Genomic DNA, 25,507 nt, shown 5'->3' with positions numbered 1-25,507 from the left:
AATATCACAACTCTTCTCTTACATAAAATTCATTCGTTCTCTTTATTCTTTCCCTGGTCTGTGTGTATTGTTCTTTCTTGGGTTCTTTTTTAAAAGTCTTAATTTGTTGCTGTTGGAGGTGGTGTATTTACTGTGGCTACAGGAAATCCAGCTCTATTTCAAACAGGAGGAAGAAATCAGAGACTACTTTGGCTGATTGAATGGAGGGTCAACTTTTCATGGAATGTCTTCTTCCTCTTCCAGGGCCCTGTAGCGTTCAGCACTGCAGAAAAAGCTGTCACATAAATACATGAACCAAAGCCCAGCTGTTCCCAGGGACTCCCACTTCCTATCGTTCCAGCAGCTTGGAAAGCCTGACTTCTGAGGGAGTTACATGGAGTCGGTCGAGCTTGATGAGAAGAGGATGTGTTTGATTCCGAAGACTGTTTAGTTGTTTTGTGCCCACAGACATTTGACTGAAATGATGATGATAGGTAGGTGGGTAGGTAGATGGATATTGATAACCACCATTTCGCCACCACTAATTGAACACCTACTATACACCAAACACTGCTTCCCATCCTTTACACTCAATCCACGTGGCATCTTAACAGTAAATTGACCAGGAAGGTTTCACTTCCATTGTACAGATGCAAATGAGGTTTTGAGAAATTAAAGGAAAGGTCGAAAGCCACAGAGTGAAGGAGAATGCTCCCATTTACACCAGGCATGTCTGACCTCAAAGTCCGTGCGCCTAGCTCCACACTCCAGAACGTCAGACCCGCAAGAGAGCTCAGTACCAAGAGATAACTACATGCTTCTGGAACCCAAAGATTTCATTATGAGAGTGTGTCTTCTCTGAGAGGATAAAAAGAGACTGCTGAGGTTTCCTCTCACTGTTGTTAAGTCCAAATGTCACCCCTCAGACAGAGACTCAGGAACCAACTCCTGGCTCCCATTTCAGGAAGTACATGCAAAGCTTTGTGTCGGTTGTCTCTGTCTAGAACAGTGTTTCTCAACCTTGTTTTGATTATCATTCCTCTAGGAAGATTCACTGAATTAAAATTTAAATTAAAGTTCATGTGTCCTTAAGGACACATTAAGGAGAAATTAATTTCTCCTTAAGGACATTAATTTCTTCTTAAGGACACATTAAGGAGAAATTAAATATGAAGAAAGAAGGTTGAATTAGGTAGGTATGAACTTTGGAGGGCCACAAACTTTTGTAATATCTAAGATTTCCTCACCCCCCAGGGATCAATTTTTGCTCCCTTGGGGACAATCCTACCGCCATTGCAGATGTGTGATGCTATGGTTGGAATGTGTCCCTCCAAATTCTTGCTGAAACTTAATCTCCAATGCAATCGTATTAAGAGGTGGGGCTTTTAGTAGGTGATTGAGTCTTGAGAGATCCTTCCTCATGAATTGGATTAAGGCCCTTATAAAAGAGGCTTCACACAGAGTTTGACCCTTTTTTTTTTTTTTTTGCCTTTCCACAGTCTTCCATGTGAGGACACAGAAAGACGTACCTCGCCAGGCACTGTATCTACTGGCGCCTTGATCTTGGACTTCCCAGCCTCCAGAGCTTAGAGTTTGAGAAGCGCAGCACCAGATCACAGGCTTGAACGCTTAAGCTATTTTAGGATTGCAATGAAATCTCAGTCTCCACATGTCGCCTTTGAGGAACCTCATAGGTGGACTGCTATGTTCATAATGCTTGGGGAAGAAGGCTGGATGCAACTGAGCTTAACAAAAAAAGGAGCAAGGCGTGCAGGGCCAGCATCAGGAGCCCAGGCCAGGGAGGAGGAGGCTCCATATGGAGCTGGGGAGGGAAGCGGCAGGTGAGGAAGGTGCCGAAACACCCCGGCAGAATTTCCAGTCCACCAACAGTTTGAAACACATGGCTCGAACTTGTTTTTCCTGCAAGTCAGGCCAGGACCTTGTGGGCCTCGTGGCTCAGAGGCAGGGGATGTCGTGTCAGGCCCCAGCTCTTATCCCTCTCTATCACGGCTCTAGGGCTGGAGCCATGACTCACAGGGCTTGGGAAACCAATTCAATCTTTTGGTTCTAAACCAAATGAGGAGAGATTCTCTTCTCCTTGGGCCATGTGATTCTCTTCATCATAATGTCAGGCCCAGAGGTGAACAAAGACAAGAAAACCCCAACTTCCTAAACCACCTGCAGACACCAAAGAACGAATGTAAACTGTCTCCTTCCTCCAGTGCTGATGTCTAACTCTGTCTTAGAGAGCTGATATGTGAAGCTACTGGAAATCTGGACTAAAAAGCATCCCCATTACTTAGAATGAGACTAATCATGTAGAGAGGCGATGTCAGTGAGGTTTCCACACCCCTGACTTAGGCTGAGATGTGCTGGTGTTTCTTGTGATCTTTGGCTCCGACAGCGAGGCCGACACACATTATTTTAGTTCCTCTTTTTGTACCTTCAGTGAAAATATATGATGATATTTTCTACCTTTGCTGTTTTTGTGTTTTTCATTTCCATTTTAAAAATGCGGTTTACTGGGCACAGGGATAAGGGAGCTTCTGGGGATGCGTCACGACCAAAGCTCTGAGTGTGGAGCCAGGTGACTGTTTCCTGAAAACGCCTATGGTTAAGCCAATGACACAGAAGACTGTGCTGAGCCCACTGCTGTCCCCGGAGGAGGCACAGATCCACTGGGCAAAGAGCAAATCCTAAAGGTGGGGGGTTCTGGTGAAACTCCCGGTGTCTTGTACCCAGTGAAAAGTCTAGATACACAGAACAGATTAATAATAATGCTTCCTAAGTTAACGGACAGCCTTATCTTGTTTGATGCTGGATAGACAGACTTCCAGGCTTCCAGAGCGGCCTTTTTTTTTTTTTTTTTGAGACGGAGTTTCGCTCTTGTTACCCAGGCTGGAGTGCAATGGCGCGATCTCGGCTCACCGCAACCTCCGCCTCCTGGGTTCAAGCAATTCTCCTGCCTCAGCCTCCTGAGTTGCTGGGATTACAGGCACGCACCACCATGCCCAGCTAATTTTTTGTATCTTTAGTAGAGACGGGGTTTCACAATGTTGACCAGGATGGTCTCCATCTCTTGACCTCGTGATCCACCCACCTCAGCCTCCCAAAGTGCTGGGATTACAGGCTTGAGCCACCACGCCCGGCCTTTTTTTTTTTTTAAATATAATTTTTTTTTTCTTTTTTAAAGATGGGGTTTCACCATGATGGCCAGGCTGGTCTTGAACTCCTGACCTCAGGTGATCTACCCACCTTGGCCTCCCAAAGTGCTAGGATTACAAGTGTGAGCCACCGTGCCCGGCCTACAGCGGCCTTTCTAATTAATGTACAGTGAGAAGAAAAGGAGTTAGTCACCAAGTGTCTGCCTCTTCTTCCACTGCCAATCAGCTGAGCAGATGCCTTCCTCAGGTCAAGGCTTTGAGGCAGCTAGAGGCACACGTGGAACGAGAAAGAGAGAAGTAAGATCTTACCCAACGTTCTGACCCCAAAGGGGCAGGACTTTCTCTCCCACTGCTGGTGTGAAACAGGAAGTGTCAATCAACAGAGATACCCTCGGGGCCACAGCAGGTGAGAAAAGATGCCGCTTCCTCCAGGTGGAGGCGACCCAGCTGTCAGGGCTGGTGGCGAAGCGGGATCAGGGATGGACCTCAGACCCCAAGCAGCATCTCAGAGGCCACTACGGACACGGCTGCTTAACTCGGCATGGCAGTGGTGCCAGGGTTTCTCTATTTGTTGGTATATTCACACCTCTAGCATGCTTTTACACACACAGACATCCTTACATATGCACACACTTACGCGGGGTAGGGTGGGGACAGAATACAACAGAGTCCGATTTACTTTGCAAATAACTTTTTCACCAGGGCATGATTTCGAAAATATGTAAACCCAAATTTAAATGCTAAGCCCCCTAACCAACTGGGTGGACCCTCCTCTTGGCCCAGGGGATTTCAAAGAAACCTGAAACTAGTTCAGGCCGTGATGAGAGGGGAAACGGGACAGGACTCATTATGCCCTTCTCCCTTTTGGAGTGCAGACACCAATGACCAGCATTAACATTAAAATAGACAGATCCTGAGACTGATGGAACAGAGTCTTCCTGGCAATAAGATACCAAATTCCAACCAGACTCTGGTATAACATCACATGACACATAACCGGTTCTAAAGGAGATCAAAGTATTTTACTTTAAAATATATTTCTTAGACATATTTTGAAACGGCCCTGCAAAGCCATTTCTTACGGGGGAAATTGACATTCTCTAGAGAATCCCCCTCCCTTTCCAGGTCCTTTCCTGGTCCAGGAGAAATTTAACTGACACCTTTTAAGGTCCAATAAGAGACATTCACATCTGCTCTCTCTGAGGCCTGCTACCTGCAGGCTTCATCTACGTAGTAAGAACGTTGGCTTCGATAACCACCACTCCCCATATCTTAACTCAAGCTTATTATTATTACTCTTTGGGCACAGCTTAATTCTTTTAACCAATGGCCAATCGGGACCTTTTTTTCTTTTTCTTTTTGAGGCAGAGTCTCACTCTATGGCCCAGGCTGGAGTGCAGTGGCATGACCTCAGCTCACTGCAACCTCTACCTCCTGGGTTCAAGCGATTCTCCTGACTCAGTCTCCCAAGTAGCTGGGATTACAGGTGCCCAGCACCATGTCTGGCTAATTTTTGTATTTTTAGGGTAGACACAGCGTTTTGCCATGTTGGCCAGGCTGGTCTCAAACTCCTGACCTCAGGTCATTCACCCACCTCGGCCTCCCAAAGCGCTGGGATTACAGGCATAAGCCACTGTGCCCAGCCAGTCAGGAAATTTTTGAATCCGCCTGTGGCCTGGAAGCCTCCGCTCCCAGCTTCAAGACACCCCGCTTTCCTGGGCTGAACCAATGTACCCCTTATGTGTACTGATTTATGTCTTTGCCTATAACTTCTGTCTCCCTAAAATGTGTAAGATCAAGCCATATCCCAGCCACCTTGACACGTGTTTCCAGGACCTCTGGTGGCTGTGTCATGGGCCGTTGGACCTCCATCTCAGCTAAACAAACCTCTAAATTGCTTGAGACTTGTCTCAGATACTTTTCGGTTTGGTTAAATCAGACCAAAGTTTTAGAAAAGATGGAGTGGCGTGCCCTCATTTAAATTCCCTGGCCTCTAACAGTGTGAAAGTAGAAAGTAAGTTGCTATTTTCTGAATGGGGAGTGCCCACATGAGCAGGCCCCATCCACAGGCACCTGCCTGGACCTCCCTGAGGACAGGCAACTGGTCTCTCCCTCCTGGAGGGCAGCTTTGCATCATCAGACACACCCACTGAGAAGTGAGTTTCCTGTGATCACACCAGAGATGGGAAATTCCTAACCACCAAGGCCCTAGGTAATGTATCAGATGGACTTCTTTTACGTGGATTCGTTGGAGAGGGAAATCTCAATAACGTTTTACAAACTCAAGCAGAGCTCAGATAATGCCCCTGCCTAGTGGCTTCCTAGTGATGACCATCCAGGTCACTCATCTTTTCCCGCTTTTCTCAAAGGCCCAATGAGAAGTCTGTGAACCCCAGCACCCCACGCAGTGAAACTGGCTTCCAGCAAGCTCCCTCCTACCCAAGGCGCAGGCTCTGAGCCATCACCAGCCTTCTTGGGCATATGCCCTGTGCTCAGCACACATACCCGGCTGCTACCACCAGAGAACATGAGTGATGCTTTGGACAAATAATGAAGTGCTGTGTGGATGACCTCACTCTGGAACTCTTGCTTTAGTGCTCCTCTGTTCATCCTAATTACTATTGATTTTCTGAGAAATTGGCAAAGACAGGCAAGGCTATCATGCTTGGTGTTTTTTTGGTTTTTTTTTTTTTTTTTTTTCACTTTAATGAGAAGAACCCACATTTCTGTCACATGACTGAGGGAAAAAGGGATCAAAGGAACCTCACTGAGGGGCTAAATGTGATCTCTCAAGCAAAGCTAAATCTACCCCAGGAAATTCCAGCCTAAATGAGAAACTGGAACTGAAAACGCAACCTGGCTCAGAATTGGCTGCTTGGAAAACATTTGTCATCTAGACAAGCAGTGAGAAAAATTAAATGAGAAACCTATCAAAAAGCAGGAAAAATGAGTATCTGATTTTCCTGATGCTTTACCTGTTCTCGTAGGCACTGATGGTCTTAACCATCTAGGGACATGCTGTCTTCCTATTCTTGAGAAAATGAAGAATTCATATAATTAATGATGCTCAAAAGCCCTAGGAAGCCTATAAAATAACAATATTAATAAGTTGGAACTAAAAATTAGCAATTGAGTAAAAACTAGTCTCTCTAAAGGATTTTTTTATAACTGGAAGCCCCTGGAGTCAATCCCAAACTGACCTAAAAAGACCATTTAATGCTAACAACAGAAAAACAGAATGTAAAAACACACTCACATACAACAGGGAGTTTGCAAAAAGAAAGTTTAAGAACACATCTCGTCTGTACTACAGATATGATGACGTTTGTTTTATGTCCCTCCACAGTTGTCACAGAGACACTTTTCTACTGTTAATATTCATTGATTCCCCAATACTAGACCCCTCTAATCTTCAGTCCATAATTTGAATGGAGGAAAAGGATGGAACAGAGCGCTCTTGCATTCTTGTTTGTATTTTACTTTTCTCGGATCAACATTTTTTGGAAATTTTATTTGAACTTATTGGTTATCATAATAGTCTCCTTTTCCAAGTAAAACTGCTAAGAAATAGTGAAATCTATACTTTGATGATGATGATGATGAGAGCTACCACGAATTAGCTCCTACTTGCCCAGGCACTGCGCTAGGTATGTGCATCGTTAAAACAAGCCCATCAAGTAGGTTATATACTTCTCACTACTAGGAGGAGGAAGCTGAGTTTTGGAGAGGCTACAATTTCTTTAAAAGGCCAGGATTCCAACCTGAGTCCAGGCTGGTCCAGGCTTCAAAGCCTGTGCTCTTAAACATTCATCCACACTGGCTACTTCATTTAAAAAGAAACGATTGCCGGGCGCGGTGGCTGAAGCCTGTAATCCCAGCACTTCGGGAGGCCGAGACGGGTGGATCACGAGGTCGAGAGATCGAGACCATCCTGGTCAACATGGTGAAACCCCGTCTCTACTAAAAATACAAAACATTAGCTGGGCGTGGTGGCGCGTGCCTGTAATCCCAGCTACTCAGGAGGCTGAGGCAGGAGAATTGCCTGAACCCAGGAGGCGGAGGTTGCGGTGAGCTGAGATCGCGCCATTGCACTCCAGCCTGGGTAACAAGAGCGAAACTCCGTCTCAAAAAAATAGAAAAAAAAGAAAAGAAACGATTTGAGTAGGGCGTGGTGGCTCACGCCTATAATCCCAGGACTTTGGGAGGCAAAGGTGGGTGGATCACTTGAGGCTAGGAGTTTGAGATCAGCTTGATCAACGTGGTGAAACCCTGTCTCTACTAAAAATACAAAACTTAGCTAGGTGCAGTGCCACGTGCCCATAATCCCAGCTATTCGGGAAGCCGAGACAGGAGAATCGCTTCAGGAGGTGAAGGCTGCAATACAAGGTTCCACCACTGTACTCCAGCCTTAGTGACAGAGTCAGACTCTGTCTCAAAATAAATAAATAAACAGGAAAGATTATTATTATTATTATTTGAGATGTAGTCTCACTCCGGAGGGCAGTGGCCCAATCTTGGCTCACTGTAACCTCCGTCTCTGGGGCTCAAGCAATTCTTGTGCCTCCGCCACCTGGGTAGCTGAGACTACAGGTATGCGCTACCCTGCCCAGCTAATTTTTTGTATTTTAGTAGAGATGGGGTTTCACCATGTTGCCCAGCGTGGTCTTGAACTCCTGAGCTCAGGCAATCTGCCTGCCTTGGCCTTTGAAAGTGCTGGGATTATAGGTGTGAGCCACTGCGCTCGGCCAAAGATTCTTTTTATTCTAGTCTAAAAATAGAATGCTCACCAAGTTGGCAGTGGAAAAAAGGAAGCAAAAAGAAATAAGAAAACCAGATAATTTTTAATTTTTTTTTTTTTTTTTTTTTTTTTTTTGAGACGGAGTTTCGCTCTTGTTACCCAGGCTGGAGTGCAATGGCGCGATCTCGGCTCACCGCAACCTCCGCCTCCTGGGCTCAGGCAATTCTCCTGCCTCAGCCTCCTGAGTAGCTGGGATTACAGGCACGCACCACCATGCCCAGATAATTTTTTGTATTTTTAGTAGAGACGGGGTTTCACCATGTTGACCAGGATGGTCTCGATCTCTTGACCTTGTGATCCACCCGCCTCGGCCTCCCAAAGTGCTGGGATTACAGGCTTGAGCCACTGCGCCCGGCCTTAGCCACCGCGCCCGGCCTTCAGATAATTTTTAAAATGGTCAACTTAGGCTGAATGTGGCGGCTCCCACCTGTAATCTCCATGCTTTGCCAGGACAAGCAGGAAAGATCGCTTGAGCTCAGACCAGCCTGGACACAAAACAAGACCCCATCTCTACAAAAAATTTTAAAAATTAGCCAGGTATGGTGGCACATCTTGTAGTTTCAGTTACCTGGGAAGCTGACGTGGGAAGATTGCTTGAGCCTAAGAGTTTGAGGCTGCAGTGAGCTATGATCATATCATTGCTCTTAGCCTAGGACAACAGACAGGGACCCTGTCTTTAAAATAATAATAATCATAATAAACAGTTAAGTTAAAGCTTGCTGTCTGTTAGACTATGTTCATAGCTCGAAGATGAGGCAGCGTTTGGCATATCCAAGCTTAGGGCTGGTGGAGATTTCGGGACTGCTCAATCCAGCAGCATGCAAGGACCCGCAATGTCTTGAGGAGAGATAATTTTCAAAATGATAGCTTCACCAAATACCCATATTTAAATCAGTAAGTGTCCACAAAACAGAGTTACTTGCTTTAGAAAACAGGAAATTTGTCAATGAATACCCATTTACCTTCTCTTGCAAAAACTCACTGGACTATTTCATTGGGGTGGATATTTCAAAACTCACTGGACTACCCCTTAAGATGGATATTATCAAAACCCAGAAAATAATAAGCGTTAGTGAGGATGTGGAGAAGCTGGAAATCTCGTGCACTGTTGGCAGGAGTGTAAAGGGATACAGCTGCTATTTGTAACGTCACTAGGATGCTATGCCATGTGTACTCCCTTAGTATACATATAAGGTAGGGTTTTTATAGTTCTGGGGATTCTGGTGGGTTTTTGAGACAGGGTCTCACTCTGAAGCCCAGGATGGAGAATGGTGGCAGGATGACAGCTCACTGTAGCCTCAACCTCCCAGGACTTAAGCAATCTTCCCACCTCAGCCTCCTGAGTAACTGGGACCACAGGTGTGCACTGCACACCAAGGTAATTTTATTATTATTTTTTTTGTAGAGGTGAGGTCTCACTATGCTGCCCAGACTGGACTCGAACTCCTGGGTTCAAGTGATCCTCCTGCCTCAGCCTCCCAAAATGTTGGGATTACAGGTGTGAGCCACTGTGCCCAGCCACTCTTAGTTATATTAAAAGACTGAAGGTCAAGGTATCTCCATTGAAAACTGACATTCCCCACTTCCAGCCAACCACACGCAGTCCTGCCTGTACACCAGGAGCCCCACCCAGTTACAAGCCCACTAAACAGTCCCTGCCTGCAGAGTTTAATGGGGGAAGACAGAAAATAATAATTCAGCAAATGAATATACACCATGTCAGATAGCTGAGAAGAACATACATAGCAGGCAGCTGCGCTATATTTCAACTAAGACAAAATACCTTCAAGAACTTGACGTGTGTTATTCTGAAAAGAATTCCTGTACAAGGCCAGCGCCTGAGCTCTGAAAACAGTCCCTGACTTATTTGTCCTGTGACAAACTTAAAGGAAGTCTGAACAAGATCTAATAAGTTCCAAATATACCTGAAACAGACTTGCTATCATCTTTATTTATATTTCAACCCCTTTGAAGTACGTTTTCAAAATATCGTGTGTTTACGAGGGAAGCCTGTGATGTCTGCCCTCTGTGGCTGCTCCTGCATTTTCCTTTTCCTAAGGTTGTTGGGGCAGGAGCGGGCGGGCGGGGCTGCAAGGGCTGAAGCAGGTCAAGCATTTTGCTCACCAGGTAGGACTTGTCCATGCCCAGTGATTTGGACACACAATTCCTGGGCTTCATCCAGTTAGAGCAGTGAGAGAAATACAGATCCTCTTCAGCACGGCAGCTCTCTAATGGGGAAAAGCAGCGTTCCCCTGTAAGATGTGTGACCTAGAAAAAGGATCACTCACTCGGTTCAGCAACTTCCTGATGGCAGTGTTTCCTGCCTATCCAAGCCCACGGGACCCCCTGCAGCTTGTTCAGGGTCTTACCCCTTAATGACTGCTAACAGGGAGAGGGACCTAGCCAGACACCTGCAGATTTCAAACAAGAATCCAAGGTGAGTTGAATGATAAGTGCATGAAACCTGGAAACATAGATTTCCAAACAAATAAGACAATAAAACATGTATGAAAAGAAGTAACTTCTGAAAGCAAATCTACATCAGCATGGACACACACTGCAGGCAAATGGCCATGATGACTTCCACCTGCATTGGGAGTGAGGCCAGGTGGAACTGGCAGGCTGAGAGCGAGAGGGTTGCCTGATTTATGCCTCAAAGCATTGCTCTGACTGCGGCGTGACCACTGGGCTTGGGGGAGCCACAGCTGAGCACAAGAGTAGATAGGCAGTGCCTAGATCGCTCTTTTTTTTTTTTTTTTTTTTTTTTTTGAGTCTCACTATCACCCAGGTGGAGTGCAGTGGCAGGCTCTCAGCTTACTGCAACCTCCGCTTCCCAGGTTCAAGCGATTCTTCTGCCTCAGCCTCCCGAGTAGCTGGGACTACAGGCATGCACCATCATGCTCAGCTGATTTTTTTTTTTCTTTTTGTATTATTAGTAGAGAGAGGTTTCGCCATATTGGCCGGGCTGGTCTTGAACTCCTGACCTCGTGATCTGTCCATCTCAGCCTCCCAAAGTGCTGGGATTACAGGCGTGAGCCAGCGGGCCCGGCTACATCACTCATTTTGAGTGGGTATTCGAGTGGGGTCAGAGTGACCATGTGGAGGAGTCAGGAAGGCGCATCTACTTTGACGGTAGAACCCCAGACTTGCTGCGAATTGGACACGCAGTGTAAGAGGAAGAGTCAGAATGACTGAGTGTTGGGACCTGACAACTCCAAGGACAGAGCTGCCATCAACAAAAGGGAGAAGATGGCAGCTGGCACGGGTTTTGGAAACGGGGGTAATAGGCACTGAATTGGGGTGTGTTTAGCTTGATGTGCCCATTGCACATCTTCAGGTGGATGCTGAGCCAGGAGGGGCTCGCAGGAGCAGTGTGGCTAGCGCTAGAAGCTTCGGAGTGGCCGGAGTCTAGACAGCTGTGCTGGATTAACTAGTGTCCCCCCAAAACTCACGACCGCCCGGAACCTCAGAATGTGGCCTTATTTGGACATAGAGATTAAATCCAGATTTGATCAAGGATGTTGCAGTGAAATCCCACGCTGCATTTAGGGTGGACCCTAAATCCAACCACTGGTATCTTTATGAGAGAATGGCAGAGGGCGGTCTGAGACAGACACACTGAGAAGGCCACTGGAAGACAGGCGGGGACAGGAGCAGTGCGGCCAACAAGACATGGAATGGAATGCCGGGAGCGCAGGAGTTGGAAGAGGCCTGGAAGGCTCTCCAAGCACCTAGGAGCCCAGGCATGCCTCCACCTTCATTCCAGACCGCTGGCCTTCAGGACTGCAGGACAATTAATTTCTGTTGTTTGAAAGTCCCCTGGCAGCCCCAGGAAATGAATACAGTGCTTTCAATGGAATCACTTAGATCTAGTGTGGAGAAAGAAGAGGTTGAAATACTGAGCTCGGGGACACTGCGAGGTTTATCGATCGGGCAGACGGGGAGCTGGCTGCTGACGGGGAAGGAGAAGCAGAGAGCAGCACCCCAGAAGCCCATGGAGGAAAACGCGCCGTGGGGGTGCGGTGCGAGAGACCCGCAGCCGCAGACCCTGCTGGCGGGCACCTAGGAAGACGCTGAGACGTGGGGGCCCTTTGGATGCAGCGTCCTGAGGGCCACTGCTGACCTGTGCTGCTGGGGTCGGGTGGTGGAGAGAAGGCGGGTGGGGGAGGACTGGGGGAAACTGAGCACAGTCCTGCAAGCACTTTCGTTGTCAAGGGGAGGAGTCACCTGGAGGCCAAGGCCAGCTGGCAAGGGCTGTAGGGGAAAGAGAAGGCTTTACTCTGATTCCTATGGAAGGTGTAGAACTGAGGGAAAAAGCTAGTGCGAAATTTCTAGAACAATGTTTTGAAACAGCAAGAGAGCACAGGACGGGGTGTGCATGGCCCGTCTCAGGGAAAAAGACAGCAGGGAATCCACTGAGAGAGAGGCAAGCAGGGGGAGGTCTGGGGCAAGGGCAAGGGACGGTGGACTGGGCACATGTCGGGGTTCGGGAGGCTCCTCAGCCTGGTTCTCTTGAACTGGAAATGCAGAAAGCTGCTGGGTGTAGGTCACAGTCCACAGTGTGGATGTCGGGGCAAAACAGGTGAAGGGTCGGACTTCCATAGGGCTGGGCTTACCAGATGCATACGACACGGGGGAGGGGTGATGAGTGCCTCCAAGCTAGGGAAGGAGAGAAGCACGAGTGGGGTAGGGACAGGCAGCTTCCAGGGATGGGAAGTGCTGGCCAGAGGCGGAGGCTGTAGGGGCCCCGGGGCCAGATCACTGGAGGGTGAGTGGACAGAAGGGAGCCCATGGCTGAAGTGGAAATGATCAAATGGAGCAGAGGGCAGTGGGACGGGTCAGCCCGCAGAGTGGCTAGAGGGGACAGAACAGAGACTTGGAGGGTGGAAGTCAAGAAACAGAGAATGGGGTGGGGATGGCTACAAATGATAGAATGATGACGTGGCTGTGCTGGGAACAGCGAGCACCCATGGAGGAGATCCAAGGACCCCCGTGGTGAGGCGGGCCTGCCTGGCACAGTCTGATGGCGTGGACTCTAAAGCTGGGAGTCCCGGGTGGGGGAGATAGAAGGTCTGGAAATGATAAAGAAGATGAAGCTGTACAGCTCCTCGCAATGCATCAAAAACACCTCAGCTGAACACACCGTTAGTCCCACTGACACTAGGACCAGTTGAGGATACCTAATCTAAAAATCCCAAATCCAAACTGCTCCAAAATTCAAACCTTTTGGAAATGCTTACTAAGTATAATGCAAATATTCCAAAATCTGGGAATTAAAAACAAAAACAAAAACAAAAACAAAAAACCAGAAGCACTTCTGGACCTAAGCATTTTGAATAAAAGATACTCAACCCAAAGTATAAATGTAATCTTAATAATCATGCAGGTAGTTGGCTCTGTACCACGTAACACTGCCAGATAGTCATGTTACAGACACTGGAGGCGCTGGAAGGAAAATGAACAAGAGCTGGAAATCCTGATGTGGTGAAGAATCCGCCAGCCCATCACCCAGGAACTCCAGCATCAGCCTCTGCCAGCAGGTGCTGAGAAAAGTCTCTGTTCAGTGGCAGGGGGAGGCCACAGAAGCCCTGCCTGACACTGGGGAAGGACAAACCTGTTCAGTTGTGGGTTTTTTTTTTTTCCCCTCCAAATTAAGCAGAATGCTCTGCCATTGGCCTCAATGTCAAATGCTTCGTTTAGAATTTCTCATTCCTGCTGATGTTCTTTACACCACGAGGAATGCAAGACAAAGTGGCTCTTTGTTTTTCCCACAGGCCAGATACTTATATTCTACTTCCTTCTTCTTTTCTCACTTTTATTTTGACCAATGAGGTACATTTTGTGCAGGAAAGTAAACCTTAGAGGAAGGGGAAGAAGAAATACTTTATGGTTAAATATCCCTGAATAATGACTCACAAAACCTTTTTAAAACATGTGTTCTGGCCAGGCATGGTGGCTCATACCTCTAATCTCAGCACACTGGGAGGCTGAGGCAGGAGGATTGCTTGAACCCAGGAGTTCAAGACCAGCCTCAACAACATATGAGACCCTATCTCTGTATTTAAAAAAAAAAACTTTAAACACAAAAAGTATGTTCTCCTAGTGACTCATTCAGAGCTGTATGAAGCAGAGAATAAAGAATTTATTGTTTGAAACTGAATATAGTCAATCCCCACTTTAAGTGGCCAGTATAGTCATCCAGCAAGCATTTTTGAGCACCTGCTGTATACAAGGCACTGTGCTAAGTGCTAGGGATGAAAAGTAAATAAGAACTTATCAAAAAGTTCAATTGAACAATGAGAACACATGGACACCGGGAGGGGAGCACTACACACTGGGGTCCGTTGGGGGGGAATGGGGGAGGGGCAGGGGGGTGGGGAGGTGGGAAGAGATAGCATGGGGAGAAATGACAGATACAGGTGAGGGGACGGAAGGCAGCAAAGCACACTGCCATGTGTGTACCTATGCAACAATCTTGCATGTTCATCACATGTACCCCAAAACCTAAAATGCAATTAAAAAAATAAAAAAATAAAAAAATAAAAATTCAAATGGCAGTACATGCTATGGAAGAAGTGTGCAGGGACCGAGAGAGAGGAGGATGGAGTGTGCAGAGGGCTGGGATGGAAATGCTGTAGAAGGAAGGTCAGGGAAGGTGTCTGTTGATAGGTGTGGCATGGCTTAGGACAAAGGGTGGGAGCTTCCGGGAAGTGGACTCTGGCGAGGCACTGGGTTAGGAAGGAGCGTGGTGGGCTCAGTGCTGAGGAATCAGTCACGTGCACAGCTGTTGGGAGTCTCTGCGGGTGTGCTGGGAACCCATTGATCGGAGCTGAGCAGGTGTGCAAAACTATCCAGTCTGTAAGATTCACAGAGACCGAGAACAGCACAGGGGTGGCCAGGGGCTAGCAGGGGCCACGGGGAGCTGGCATCGGGTGGGCGCAGAGTTTCTGTCTGGGAAGATGAAAGAGTTCTACAGATGGTTGTTAGTGATGGTGTCTCAACAATGTGAATGTTCTTACTGCCAGCAACTTCTTCGACAAGGTTAAATGGTGTGCTTTGTGTTTTTTGTTTTTTGTTTTTTTGAGACGGAGTTTCGATCTTGTTACCCAGGCTGGAGTGCAATGGCATGATCTCGGCTCACCGCAACCTCCACCTCCTGGGCTCAGGGAATTCTCCTGCCTCAGCCTCCTGAGTAGCTGGGATTACAGGCATGCACCACCATGCCCAGCTAATTTTTTTGGATTTTTTAGTAGAGATGGGTTTTCACCATGTTGACCAGGATGGTCTCAATCTCTTGACCTCGTGATCCACCCGCCTCAGCCCCCCAAAGTGCTGGGATTACAGGCTTGAGCCACCGCGCCCAGCCACTTTGTGTTTATTTTACCACCAGAGTTTTAAAAAGGCAAAAAATTTAAAACCATCCAGTTGTCCCTGCCTACTCTGTGGAACTCGGACAGAGGGTAGCCAGAGACAGGAGGGAGGCCCATTAAACGCAGGGCTGTCCAGGAAGACATATGGGCACCCTTCTGCTAAAAGCTATTGTTTATCCAAAATCCAAATTTGCCTGTGTACCTTGAATTTCTTCTGTTTGCCAAACTGGACAACACCAGTGAAGAAGCAACTTTTGGGCACAATAGTGTGTGCCTGTAATCCCAGCTACGTGGGAGGCAGGAGAATTGCTTGAGCCCAGAAGCTCTGGGCTGCAGTGTGCTACACTAAGTTCGGAATCAATATGGTGACTCCTGGGAGCAGAGGATCTGTAGGTTCGTTAAGGAGGGGTGAACCGGCCCAGGTCGGTTAGTAGTAGTGCTTAAGAGTAGTGGGATCATGCCTGTGAATAGCCACTGCACGCCAGCCTGGACAACATGGCGAGACGCCGCCTCAAAAAAGAAAAAAAAAATAAAAGCTGCAACTGCAATGGTGCAGATGAGAGACGATGGTGACCTGGAGGAGGGAGATCGATTCTGGAAGAAGAAATGAGAGGATTTGCTTAGGAGTGGGGAGGGCTGGGCAGCGAGTGACCACTAGCTGAGACAGCTGTGGCTCAGGGGGACCCTGTGTGGCCACCTCCCAGGGCCTGTGGCCTGCCTAGGTGGAATGCTGCCTGTGTGCATGGGCTCTGGGGTGGCCACTGGGGCAGGGCCTCTGGAGGGCTGTCAGCTGCTGGCCTCCTCTCCAGGGTCTTGCTGTGGGGAAAGGATGAGGCCAGGAAGCAGAAACTGTGGCAGCAGCTCTGTTGGGGTCTTCCGCACTAGGATGGGCGGCCCTCTGGCAGCCCCGGAGCCACTGTGGCATTCCTCTGAGCCTTGCGCAGGGTGTCAGGCTGCTGCTGAGGCAGAGAGGAGCTGCCTATAATCCCGGCACTTTGGGAGGCCAAGGCGGGTGGGTCACAATGTCAGGAGATCGAGACCATCCTGGCCAACATGATGAAACCCCGTCTTTAAAAAAAATAAAAATAAAAATAAAAAAAGAAACCGTACCAAAGAGCCTAGACACACCATTTCCTGGGGTGTCATCGAATCAGGGTGAGATCTGCAGAGCTGTGCTGGGTGGCGGCCCAAGATCCGATCCTCAGTGAAACCTGGGGAAATGCATTCCAGACGCCAAACTGACCTCGGAATACACACTCAAATCAAACCTGTCTCAATTGGGGGCAGGAGCTACTTTTGGTGATTCAGTTTTAAAACGTTTCTCATTATGTTTCACAAAGCCCTAGGACCTGCATTGCTGCAGACACAAATGCTTCCAGCACGCGCTCCCAGAGTGGGTGAAGACACTATGTTTCTACAGAAGTCTACAAAACCATATTTTTAAAAAGACCAATAATTTAAGTCCCTCTCTCAGTAATTTTATTTCCTTTTATTCCATCAAAGAAGAAAATCAATATGAATTTACTTTTAAAAATAAAAATGAGACTGGGTGCAGTGGCTCACGCCTATAATCCATCAGCACTTTGGGAGGCCAAGGCAGGCGGATCACCTGAGGTCAGAAGTTCAAGACCAGCCTGACCAACATGGAGAAACCCCGTCTGTACTAGAAATTCACCAGGCGTGGTAGCACACGCCTGTAATCCAGCTACTCAGGATGCTGAGGCAGGAGAATCGCTTGAACCGGGGAGGTGGAGGTGGTGGTAAGCCGAGATTGCACCATTGCATTCCAGCCTGGGCAACGAGAGCAAAACTCCGTTTCAAAAAGGAATAAGAGCAGGCTTTCATTTAAGTGCAAAGAGAAATCATGGTTTTTTTCAAGAGTGTGCCGTGGCGAGCAGTCAGGGAGGCATACAGAGAAAAGCGGCTGCAGAGGAGAAAGAAAAAGAGAAAGAGGAGTCAGCCAGGGCTAGGGAGGAGACTGTGCAGGGAGAGAACAGGGTTCTAGGAATCAGGAAGAGGGAGAGAGGCCGAGGCCATGGCTTTCACCCAAACTATGCCAATGAGAAGGGTCCAGCCAGGTTCTCAAAGACTTCCCTGTCGCCAAGTCCCGTGGCAGTTTCTCTGTTCTCTGACTGCCCGTCAGAACTCCGTGTCACCTGCGCTGCGACCCCACCTCCTCCTTACAGGCCTGCCTGGGGCTGTCCTCTGCCTCTTCCCACGCTCTCTACAGGACCTCATCCAACCTCTATTTGTATGACCATCTGCAGCGCCAGCCTCCCTGAAGCCTCTAGTCCCAGCCCACTATACTAAAACGCCTGTCCACGCTAACTGCCCATCTCTAGCTGATGTTTCATGGCACCTCAAACGCAGTCCAGCCAAACTAATTTCATCAGCCACCTCAGGCCCTCGCCCGCGATGCCAGTCCTCAGCTGCCCCAGGCACATTCCTTCTCTATTTCTGTGTGCCTGTGGTGGGGAACACTGACCTCCCTCAGGCCCGTCCTCCCTCCCTCATCCTTGGACTCTAGCTTTTATCCCTTCTAGTCATTTTGGTATCCAGTGGCCAGGGCAATTTTTAAAGCACAGGTCTCATCCTATCACATTCCTGCGAAAATGCTCAGTCCATCCCCGTTATCCCCAGGCAACCCACATCAGTTTCATGACGCAGACCTCACACCTGCTTCGGGGCAGCATCAGGAAGCCACTTGGTTGAGAGGTTTAATTATCTCCAAGCTTGGGCTAAACTCCCGAAGGTGCTTTTTGGTTTTAGTGAGGGGTGAGGAGATGGCCTGAGAATCTAGCTTTGAACTGAAAAAGCTTAGAGTAAGTACTGTGTGTTTCGGGGTGTACCCTTTAGAGATGAGCTTTGTTTGCATTTGTTTTGTTTTTTAGAGGCAGGGTCTTGCTCTGTCACCTAGGCTGGAGTGCAGTGGGCATGATCGTAGTTCACTTGAACCTCAACTTCCTGGGTTCAAGCAATTCTGTCCTTCCAGCCTCCCGAGTAGCTGGGATTACAGGCACGACCATCATGCCTGGCTAATTTTTTTTTTTTTTTTTTGTAGAGATCGGAGTCTCACTGTGTTGCCCAGACTGGTCTCAAACTCCTGGCCTCAAGCAGTCCTCCCACTTCAGCCTCCCAGAGTGCTGGGATTACCGGCATGAGCCACTGTGCCAGGCAGACACGAGCTCTGGGCTAGAACGCAAACTCTCCCATCCCTTTTCCATCCCACCCTTCCTGGTCTCAGTTTGAAAGAACAAGACAAAACAACAACAAATACGGTAATAAAACAAAATATTAGGAGCATGAAAAGCTGAGAACGCTGTGATTCTCCATAGTCAAAACAGACCAATTTCTATAAAGAACACCTTGGTGTGTTGGAGGGGAGCAGAGGTAACATGAGCACATGCTACAGTAAATACAAAAAGCAGCCACTAATGACTAAAAGGCGTGCTTTGACTAAAAGGGTAAAACCGTAAGTCCTGTTGAAACTATTTGCTGAGTATAAGCCTTTTTATTTTTTGCAAATACATTTTTAAAACAGTTTACTTCTCCACAACTCAGAGTGAACATGTCTAGTTCCCCCGCCCCCCATTTTTTTTTTTGTTTGTTTTTCTGAGACGGAGTCTCACTCTTGTCGCCCAGGCTGGAGTGCAGTGGCGCGATCTTGGCTCACTGCAACCTCTGCCTCCCAGGCTCAAGCGATTCTCCTGCCTCAGCCTCCCGAGTAGCTGGGATTACAGGTGTCCACCACCATGCCTGGCTAATTTTTGTATTTTTAGTAGAGATGGGGTTTCACCATGTTGGCCAGGCTGTCTCGAACTCCTGATCTCAGGTAATCCACCCACTTTGGTGTCCCAAAGTGCTGGGATTACAGGCGTGAGCCACTGCGCCTGGCCTCGTTTCCTTAACGTCCATGTCTCTCAGAGCGCCCCCGAGCCGTTCTCTCTATACACCCTGACTTGCAGCCCCGAGACCTCCTTTTCTGTGCTCTTATGTACCAGGTTCCCGCAACTGAAGACCCATCCCTGCATCCAATCCCTTCTCAAGCTAGCAGGGCCGGTCCTGGCTCTCAGGGTCACCTCTTCCAGGAAGCCCACATTCCGCCTGCTAGCCCACCCTACTATGCTCCATCCTCCTGCATGTACTCTGAAAGCAGCATGTGGTGCCGGCCCTGACAGCCCTTGCCCTATCTCAGAGCTGTACCCTGCCTTTGCCTGTCACTTCCCTGCCCCCTACTGCACGCCATGTGCCCTTTGCTCACCCCTGTCCACATAGTGCCTGGCTGTGCTCAGGACATGTATGTGGGTGAAAGGGAGGGGGACACACCAAGAGGGTGAGGGGGCGCAGGGAGAGCAGGCCCAGTGCTGGAGATAAAGGTCAGCTGGAATCTACCTTCACTAGTCCCTTCAAAATGCTTTCTTTTCTTCTTTCTTTCTTTCTTTCTTTTTTTTTTTTTTTTTTTTGAGATGGAGTCTCACTCTGTCACCAGGCTGGAGTGCACTGGTGAGATCTCAGGTCAGGACAACCTCTGCCTCCAGGATGCAAGTGACTCTCCTACCTCAGCCTTCAGAGCAGCTGGGATTACAGACATGCACCACCACGCCCGGCTAATTTCAAACTGCTTTCATCGCCACTTTTCAATTGTGGCCGACTCCCCACGTCAGTTCAATCCTAGCCTTGCAGGCTTCCACGATGAACACCCAAAGGGAACGTTATTTTGTGACTTATGATAGCACTCACCAGAAATTGCCACCCCTGATCAAAATAACATTAAGATAAGCTTGCCTGCAGGCCAAAAATGACACCACCTCCGCCATACACTTACCCAACACTTCTCTTGGGCACTAGAAAGCTTTCCAATCAAATTTAGAACAAAAATAAATTCTCCCTTATTTGCTATTTTAATAGCCAGTCATGATTCCTCTTGCTTAAACATGCAAAACAGTCCCACTGCCACCTTACCAAAAAAAAAATAGTTCCTGTTTTACACTATTTTTAAATGACAGTTTCCTATTCCTTTGGCTTTTTCAGAAGGAAACTGCGTATGATCCTGTTTTGCAATTCTGACAGTAACTCTTGTTTCATTTATCCATTTTCTAAGTGTTCATGGTCAAAGTTTAAACTGAAAACATAACCCTCACGATTCAAAAAAGGTAAACAGAGCATTTAGGTGCCCAACATGTGGGTACTGCATCGAAGTGATGTATTTGTGCTCCTTTATTTCTAACAACGTTAAAATCTTATATCGATGTCATCTGCATAGTCTCGGAATTATTAATTGTAACTTTTGGGTGACGATTCACATAGGTAGTCTAAATAGAAGGAGGTGGCCCTAGTCACGGAATGTGAGAGCCACGGCTGTGGGAAACCTAACCCGTGCTTCTCACCTCACAGACGAGGACACGGGGGCCCACAGAGTGATTTTCCCCACGCAGAAGCAGGTTTCTGGCTCTTCGCTCAGTGATTTCTTCATCATTACCGTCACCTAGGGTCCACTTGCAAAATCACAGCAATGTTTCTCAAATTCTGCAGAAGGAGCTAACCACCTGCGGTGTTGACATTTGTATACCGAGAAAGCTGAGGTTTCCAAGCACCAGCTTCAAGCGATGCCCACTCAAGGGCCATCACATCCTGACCACACGTGGCCCCTATCCCCAGAGCGATGCCTGGCTCAGATTCCTCTATGAAATTCATGAATGCCTTCTTCAGTGCTGGCTCTTTTTCTCTCTGAGGACGCTCTTGTGCGTAAAAGAGTGATTGGGAATGTATAGGCCTCATTAAGAGTTATGTACGAGAATTTCCACGTGGAGAGGAGATTACACGTGGAGTGGGAGCACATCTGACCTCCTGGTTAAAGCACGAACCACGTCAGTCACCTGCGGCTTCCATTTGCCACCATGTCTGACTCGACGTTTCAATGCTACTCTTCCTCCAGTTTAAGCAAATTAAACATGACGACGGTATCAATCAAAGGTTATGACTAATAAAGACTGAAGATAAAGCAGTTGATTCACTGGGCTAATAGCCTTGAGGCGGAATATGAGCATTTCACACATCTTTTACATTCCTGGCAAAGAGACAGAAAAAGCAGACCCACTTTGGATGATATTGGCAAATATTCCAGACACTTCCAGGGAACTTCCCCCTCTAGACCATTCAAGCCTGATTTACCAACAGACTGGTGAGTTTCAACCAAGAGATATTACAAGGTATTCCCAATCTATACACCGTTTTCTCCCTCAGTAGCTAGAGCTATGTGGGTGTGCTCAGAAAGCTCTGCGGTTAAAAGGCCCTCCTACTCAAAAAGGTCGAGAACTTCACAGATAGACTGCGTTTTCCTACCTTCCTCATTTTACCAATGTCCACCCTAAAATGTGGCTTTAAATTTAATACTGGGGGCAAAATATATCTTGAGCATAACCTCCATCTTGGCAATAAAGACTTTAAGGGGAAAAAAAATCTACAGAAAGCATTAATTCTGATGGTCAAAATCCTAATGGGGGAAAATGCATATCACAGTAGTGCTGGGTGCAAAATGACCGTAGCAGCAACTGTAACCATGAGACAACAGAAACTGCAGAGGAAAGAATCTGTTATCTCGGGTCAGAAGTCCCTGGATCAAGTCCCAGCAATTCCGCCTACTAGCTTGGTAACCTTCGACAAGTCCAAGTTCGTCTCTTGACCTGTAAGAGGTCCTGAAGAAGAAAAAACATGCTTTCAAGGCTGTTGGGCTCAAATTAGATAATGAGGTGGAAGTGCTTTATCAACCAGAAGAAGCTAAAATAAATGTTACTTGTTGCCATGATAACGACGACTCTGAGTTTGCAATTTTTGTTTGGTTTTGTTTTGTTGTACAGGCCGGTCCTGAACTTCTGGCCCCAAGCAATCTTTCCATTTCAGCCTCCCAAGTAGCTGAGACCATAAGTGCCTGCCACTTTGCTTGGCTTGATCTTGCAGTTTTTCCTGACATTTAACTCACAATCGTTTCATTTTTAGTAAGTTTTGCGCTTCAGAGATACTGCCACCAAAGAGTAATAAATGCTTTGATTCACTTGGTCTGGATTACAAGATGATTTATTTGTTCTCCAAACTGCCACTGTACATTTTTCACTTCTTTTTCCTCTCAGTTTGACAAGTCTCTGATTCCACCTCAGCTTCTGATGAGGGAAATCCCCACTGGTTTTAACCCCTTTTCTTTCCAAGCTCATTTTTCTTCTCTGACATGGTGCGTAAAAGCTGGAAGGGAATTATGCAAAGCCTCTCTGCGCTGAAAGCATCAAACTTCCTTTGCAAAGAGGTATTTTCCTATTTCAGCACAAAAAGCACTACAATGCTTAATTTAATACGAAGAGAAAAGCAATGGGTAAAGCTGCTCTAGTCAGGATTTCTTGGTCTATGTTGAATGGACTGTGGATGGTTGGAGAGTGTGCATTACACTTGAGTTCAGGCAAGTCTTTCAGAACTCATCCTGAGACAGGAAGTGATGAAATCAGCTCTCACATGAACTGTGAGGCTGTCATGTGCACCCAGCCACTTCCTGTCTCAATGGGCAACAGGGGGATGCAGAGAGGAGAGTAGGGCATGGGGAAGTGGGTCTTGGGGAGAGGGAAGAAGAGGCCAGATACAGGCAGTGAGAAAAGTCCCAACTCTGCCCCTCACAGTTTCCCGTATTCTTCTAGGGTTGACCAATCTCCTAATGACCAATCTCTCGTGAAAATCTGCCGAATTAAACACCGCCTGTGAACACTCAGTTCCCAACTCCGACGCTATTGATAAGTGTTATGGAAGACAGCAAACCTCATCATTATCACACAGCCTCCTAACTGTTTAGAGCTCACACAGCAAATGGACCTCTATCATTCCTCTCCTGCTTTATCCCTAAATTTCCACCCTAAATAGTCAAGTGGAGGGGAAGGCACAGAAAAGGTTGGATTCTCAAAGTATCTGGGCACCAGGTATCTCTGTAAAAAATTTAATAGTATTTTAAATATTATTAAAATATTTAATAATATTGGCTATTGTCATGCTATTCACTACGAAAAAGTGAGAGTTAATTAGTGGCACATGAAAGACAAGGAAAGGTAAGATAATTTAGAGATGGCCTTCTCCGCACAGACTGATCGTTTCAGAGAGGTGCGTGAAGGAGGAGGAGCGCTGGGTAGCAGTGGTCATCAGTGAGGGCATTCCAGGGGGACCGGGAAGCAGGCGTAGTGAAGAGAACGAGGAAGTGGAAGGTCTGCCATTTGGGGCAGAAGCCGAAACGTACAAGCCCTACTACTTGTTGCCAAGGGTAAGGCCCCCTTCTCAAGCTATCTGCATTGTATTAAGAAAAGCCACAAGTGCATGAAGCAGATGGGGATCAAGGATAGGGAGCAGGTGGTCTCATCAGCTCCACCTTGAGGGAACGACTGTGAAAGAGTCTGAGTGAGGACTGCACCTTGAGCAAAGACGAACTCCGAAGGAGCCAGTGTTCAGTTGTAAAGAACATGAATTTTGTGCTGAACGAACATGCTCAGGGTCCGGCCAGCTGCTGCTGACCCGTGACCCTCCCAGCGACGCTGAGCAGTCCATGCACTTGAGCCAGTTGTCCCGCGGGTTCTACCAAGGGGCCCCTGCTAGGAAAGAGACCCTGCCCCTGTAAACACGAGCTCACGCAGCATGGGCTGGATTTGGTAAACTGGCTTGGATGGAGGCCAGTAAAGCTGGCCTTGACTGTCCCCAGCCCCTCCTGTCACTGAGCCCCATCAGAATTGACAGGAGGGTCAACAGAAGCCCCCTGGAATCCACGGCACAACAATCACAGTCAATGTCAGCCTCTGTGGTAACCTTCCTCATAAGCTGCAAAGGTCTAGAAAGTAACTTCTCCCCCTATTCATTTCTAGGTTAGAAAAATTACTCTTCGAGGCAATGGTAGTAATTCACTAAATTAATGACTCGGCGTAGAGGCCTTGCCTTGGACCTTAAAAGCTTTGACTATGTCAAGATAATGTCTTACAAGATAAGCCAGGCGAAACCCAATACAAAATGCCCCTGTGACAAAATAAAGTCATTCTCTGGGTACAGTACACACCCCAATGTGTGTAATTTCTACCCTAAAGAACTGTGGGCACAGATCAGACCCCTAGCAGATGGAATGGCTGTGACCACTCAGGCCCTCCAGGCCACGTGTCCCGATGTTCCATGGCCCTGTCCAAGTGACAAAGCTTTGCTACACTCCTCAAGCCTCTTGGCCCACGGGGACACCCAAATCACCATCTGAGGAGAGGGCCTCATTGATCCGTGTAAGTATAACCCGTTTATCAGACTTCTGCTTTCTCCATTTCCTAATCTGTTTTCTACACAGGATCTAGAGCTGCACCCAACCAGCCTCTTACTGCAGAGTGGTGGTTTTCAAGCTATAGTTCTGGAAACCTTGGAACCCCACGGAGCCTCCCAGGGGCCAGTACAGACTTTGAGGAGAGGGTTAAAAAGGCAGAGCTGCTGGGTCCTTTCCTCACGCCTCTGTTCCACCACAGCAATTACGCTTCTTTCTTATTAGATGCTGGCATTCCAGGGGACATTTGCATTTCCAACTCAGATAAGGAACTTGCCTGCCAAGTCCCGGAGGTGGAGAGGGCGCCTGAGCAGTGTGACTCATCCATCACACACCTTTACTGGAAGGATGGGCACTGCTCTCCCTTGGGTTTTCCCACCTTCCACCAGCATGCTCTGAGATGCTTGTGTCCACGCCAAGCATGTGACACCATCTGTGTTTGATGTGACCCTCAACAATATCTCCTTAAAGTAGGAATTACCATTCCTGTTTTACAGGCAAATAAAGAAATCCAAATAGGCAAAGGACTTCCTTGGAAGCAGTGTGGTTACCGAGTGGCAGAGCCAGGACACAAACTCCATTCTCCAGATGCTGAATGCCAGCTTAGCCCGTGATGCTCTATTACAGAGCTCGTGTCCAGCCCTATCTAAGTGAGGTCCTTCACCTCTGTCCTCAAGCGTTTCTTAGATCTCGCCTTCCCAAGAAGGCTATAGCAATTTCCTAACTAAAAGAGGGTCTGAGAAAAGAAGTGGGAGCAAAAAAGAAAGATCAGAGGGGCCAGCCTTCCCTAGGACTTCTATAAATCTCCTTTGCTACAAACACTGGGCTTCATGGAACCACTCATTACCAATACTGAGAAACAAGCAAGCAAATTACTGAACGT

At 47.6% G+C, this 25,507-nt stretch overlaps 1 protein-coding gene across 2 annotated transcripts in view; it reads right to left on the bottom strand.

The window, feature by feature from the left end:
- LYN (LYN proto-oncogene, Src family tyrosine kinase) overlaps nucleotides 1-25,507 on the bottom strand; it is a 139,576-nt gene that overhangs the window by 19,844 nt on the left and 94,225 nt on the right. The window lies entirely within an intron of this gene.

This window comes from Saimiri boliviensis, chromosome 15 (assembly GCF_048565385.1).
Source record: "Saimiri boliviensis isolate mSaiBol1 chromosome 15, mSaiBol1.pri, whole genome shotgun sequence".
Classification (NCBI taxonomy): domain Eukaryota; kingdom Metazoa; phylum Chordata; class Mammalia; order Primates; family Cebidae; genus Saimiri; species Saimiri boliviensis.
The sequence above is the reverse complement of the archived record's forward strand: the minus strand, read 5'-3'. Positions and strand labels throughout refer to the sequence as shown.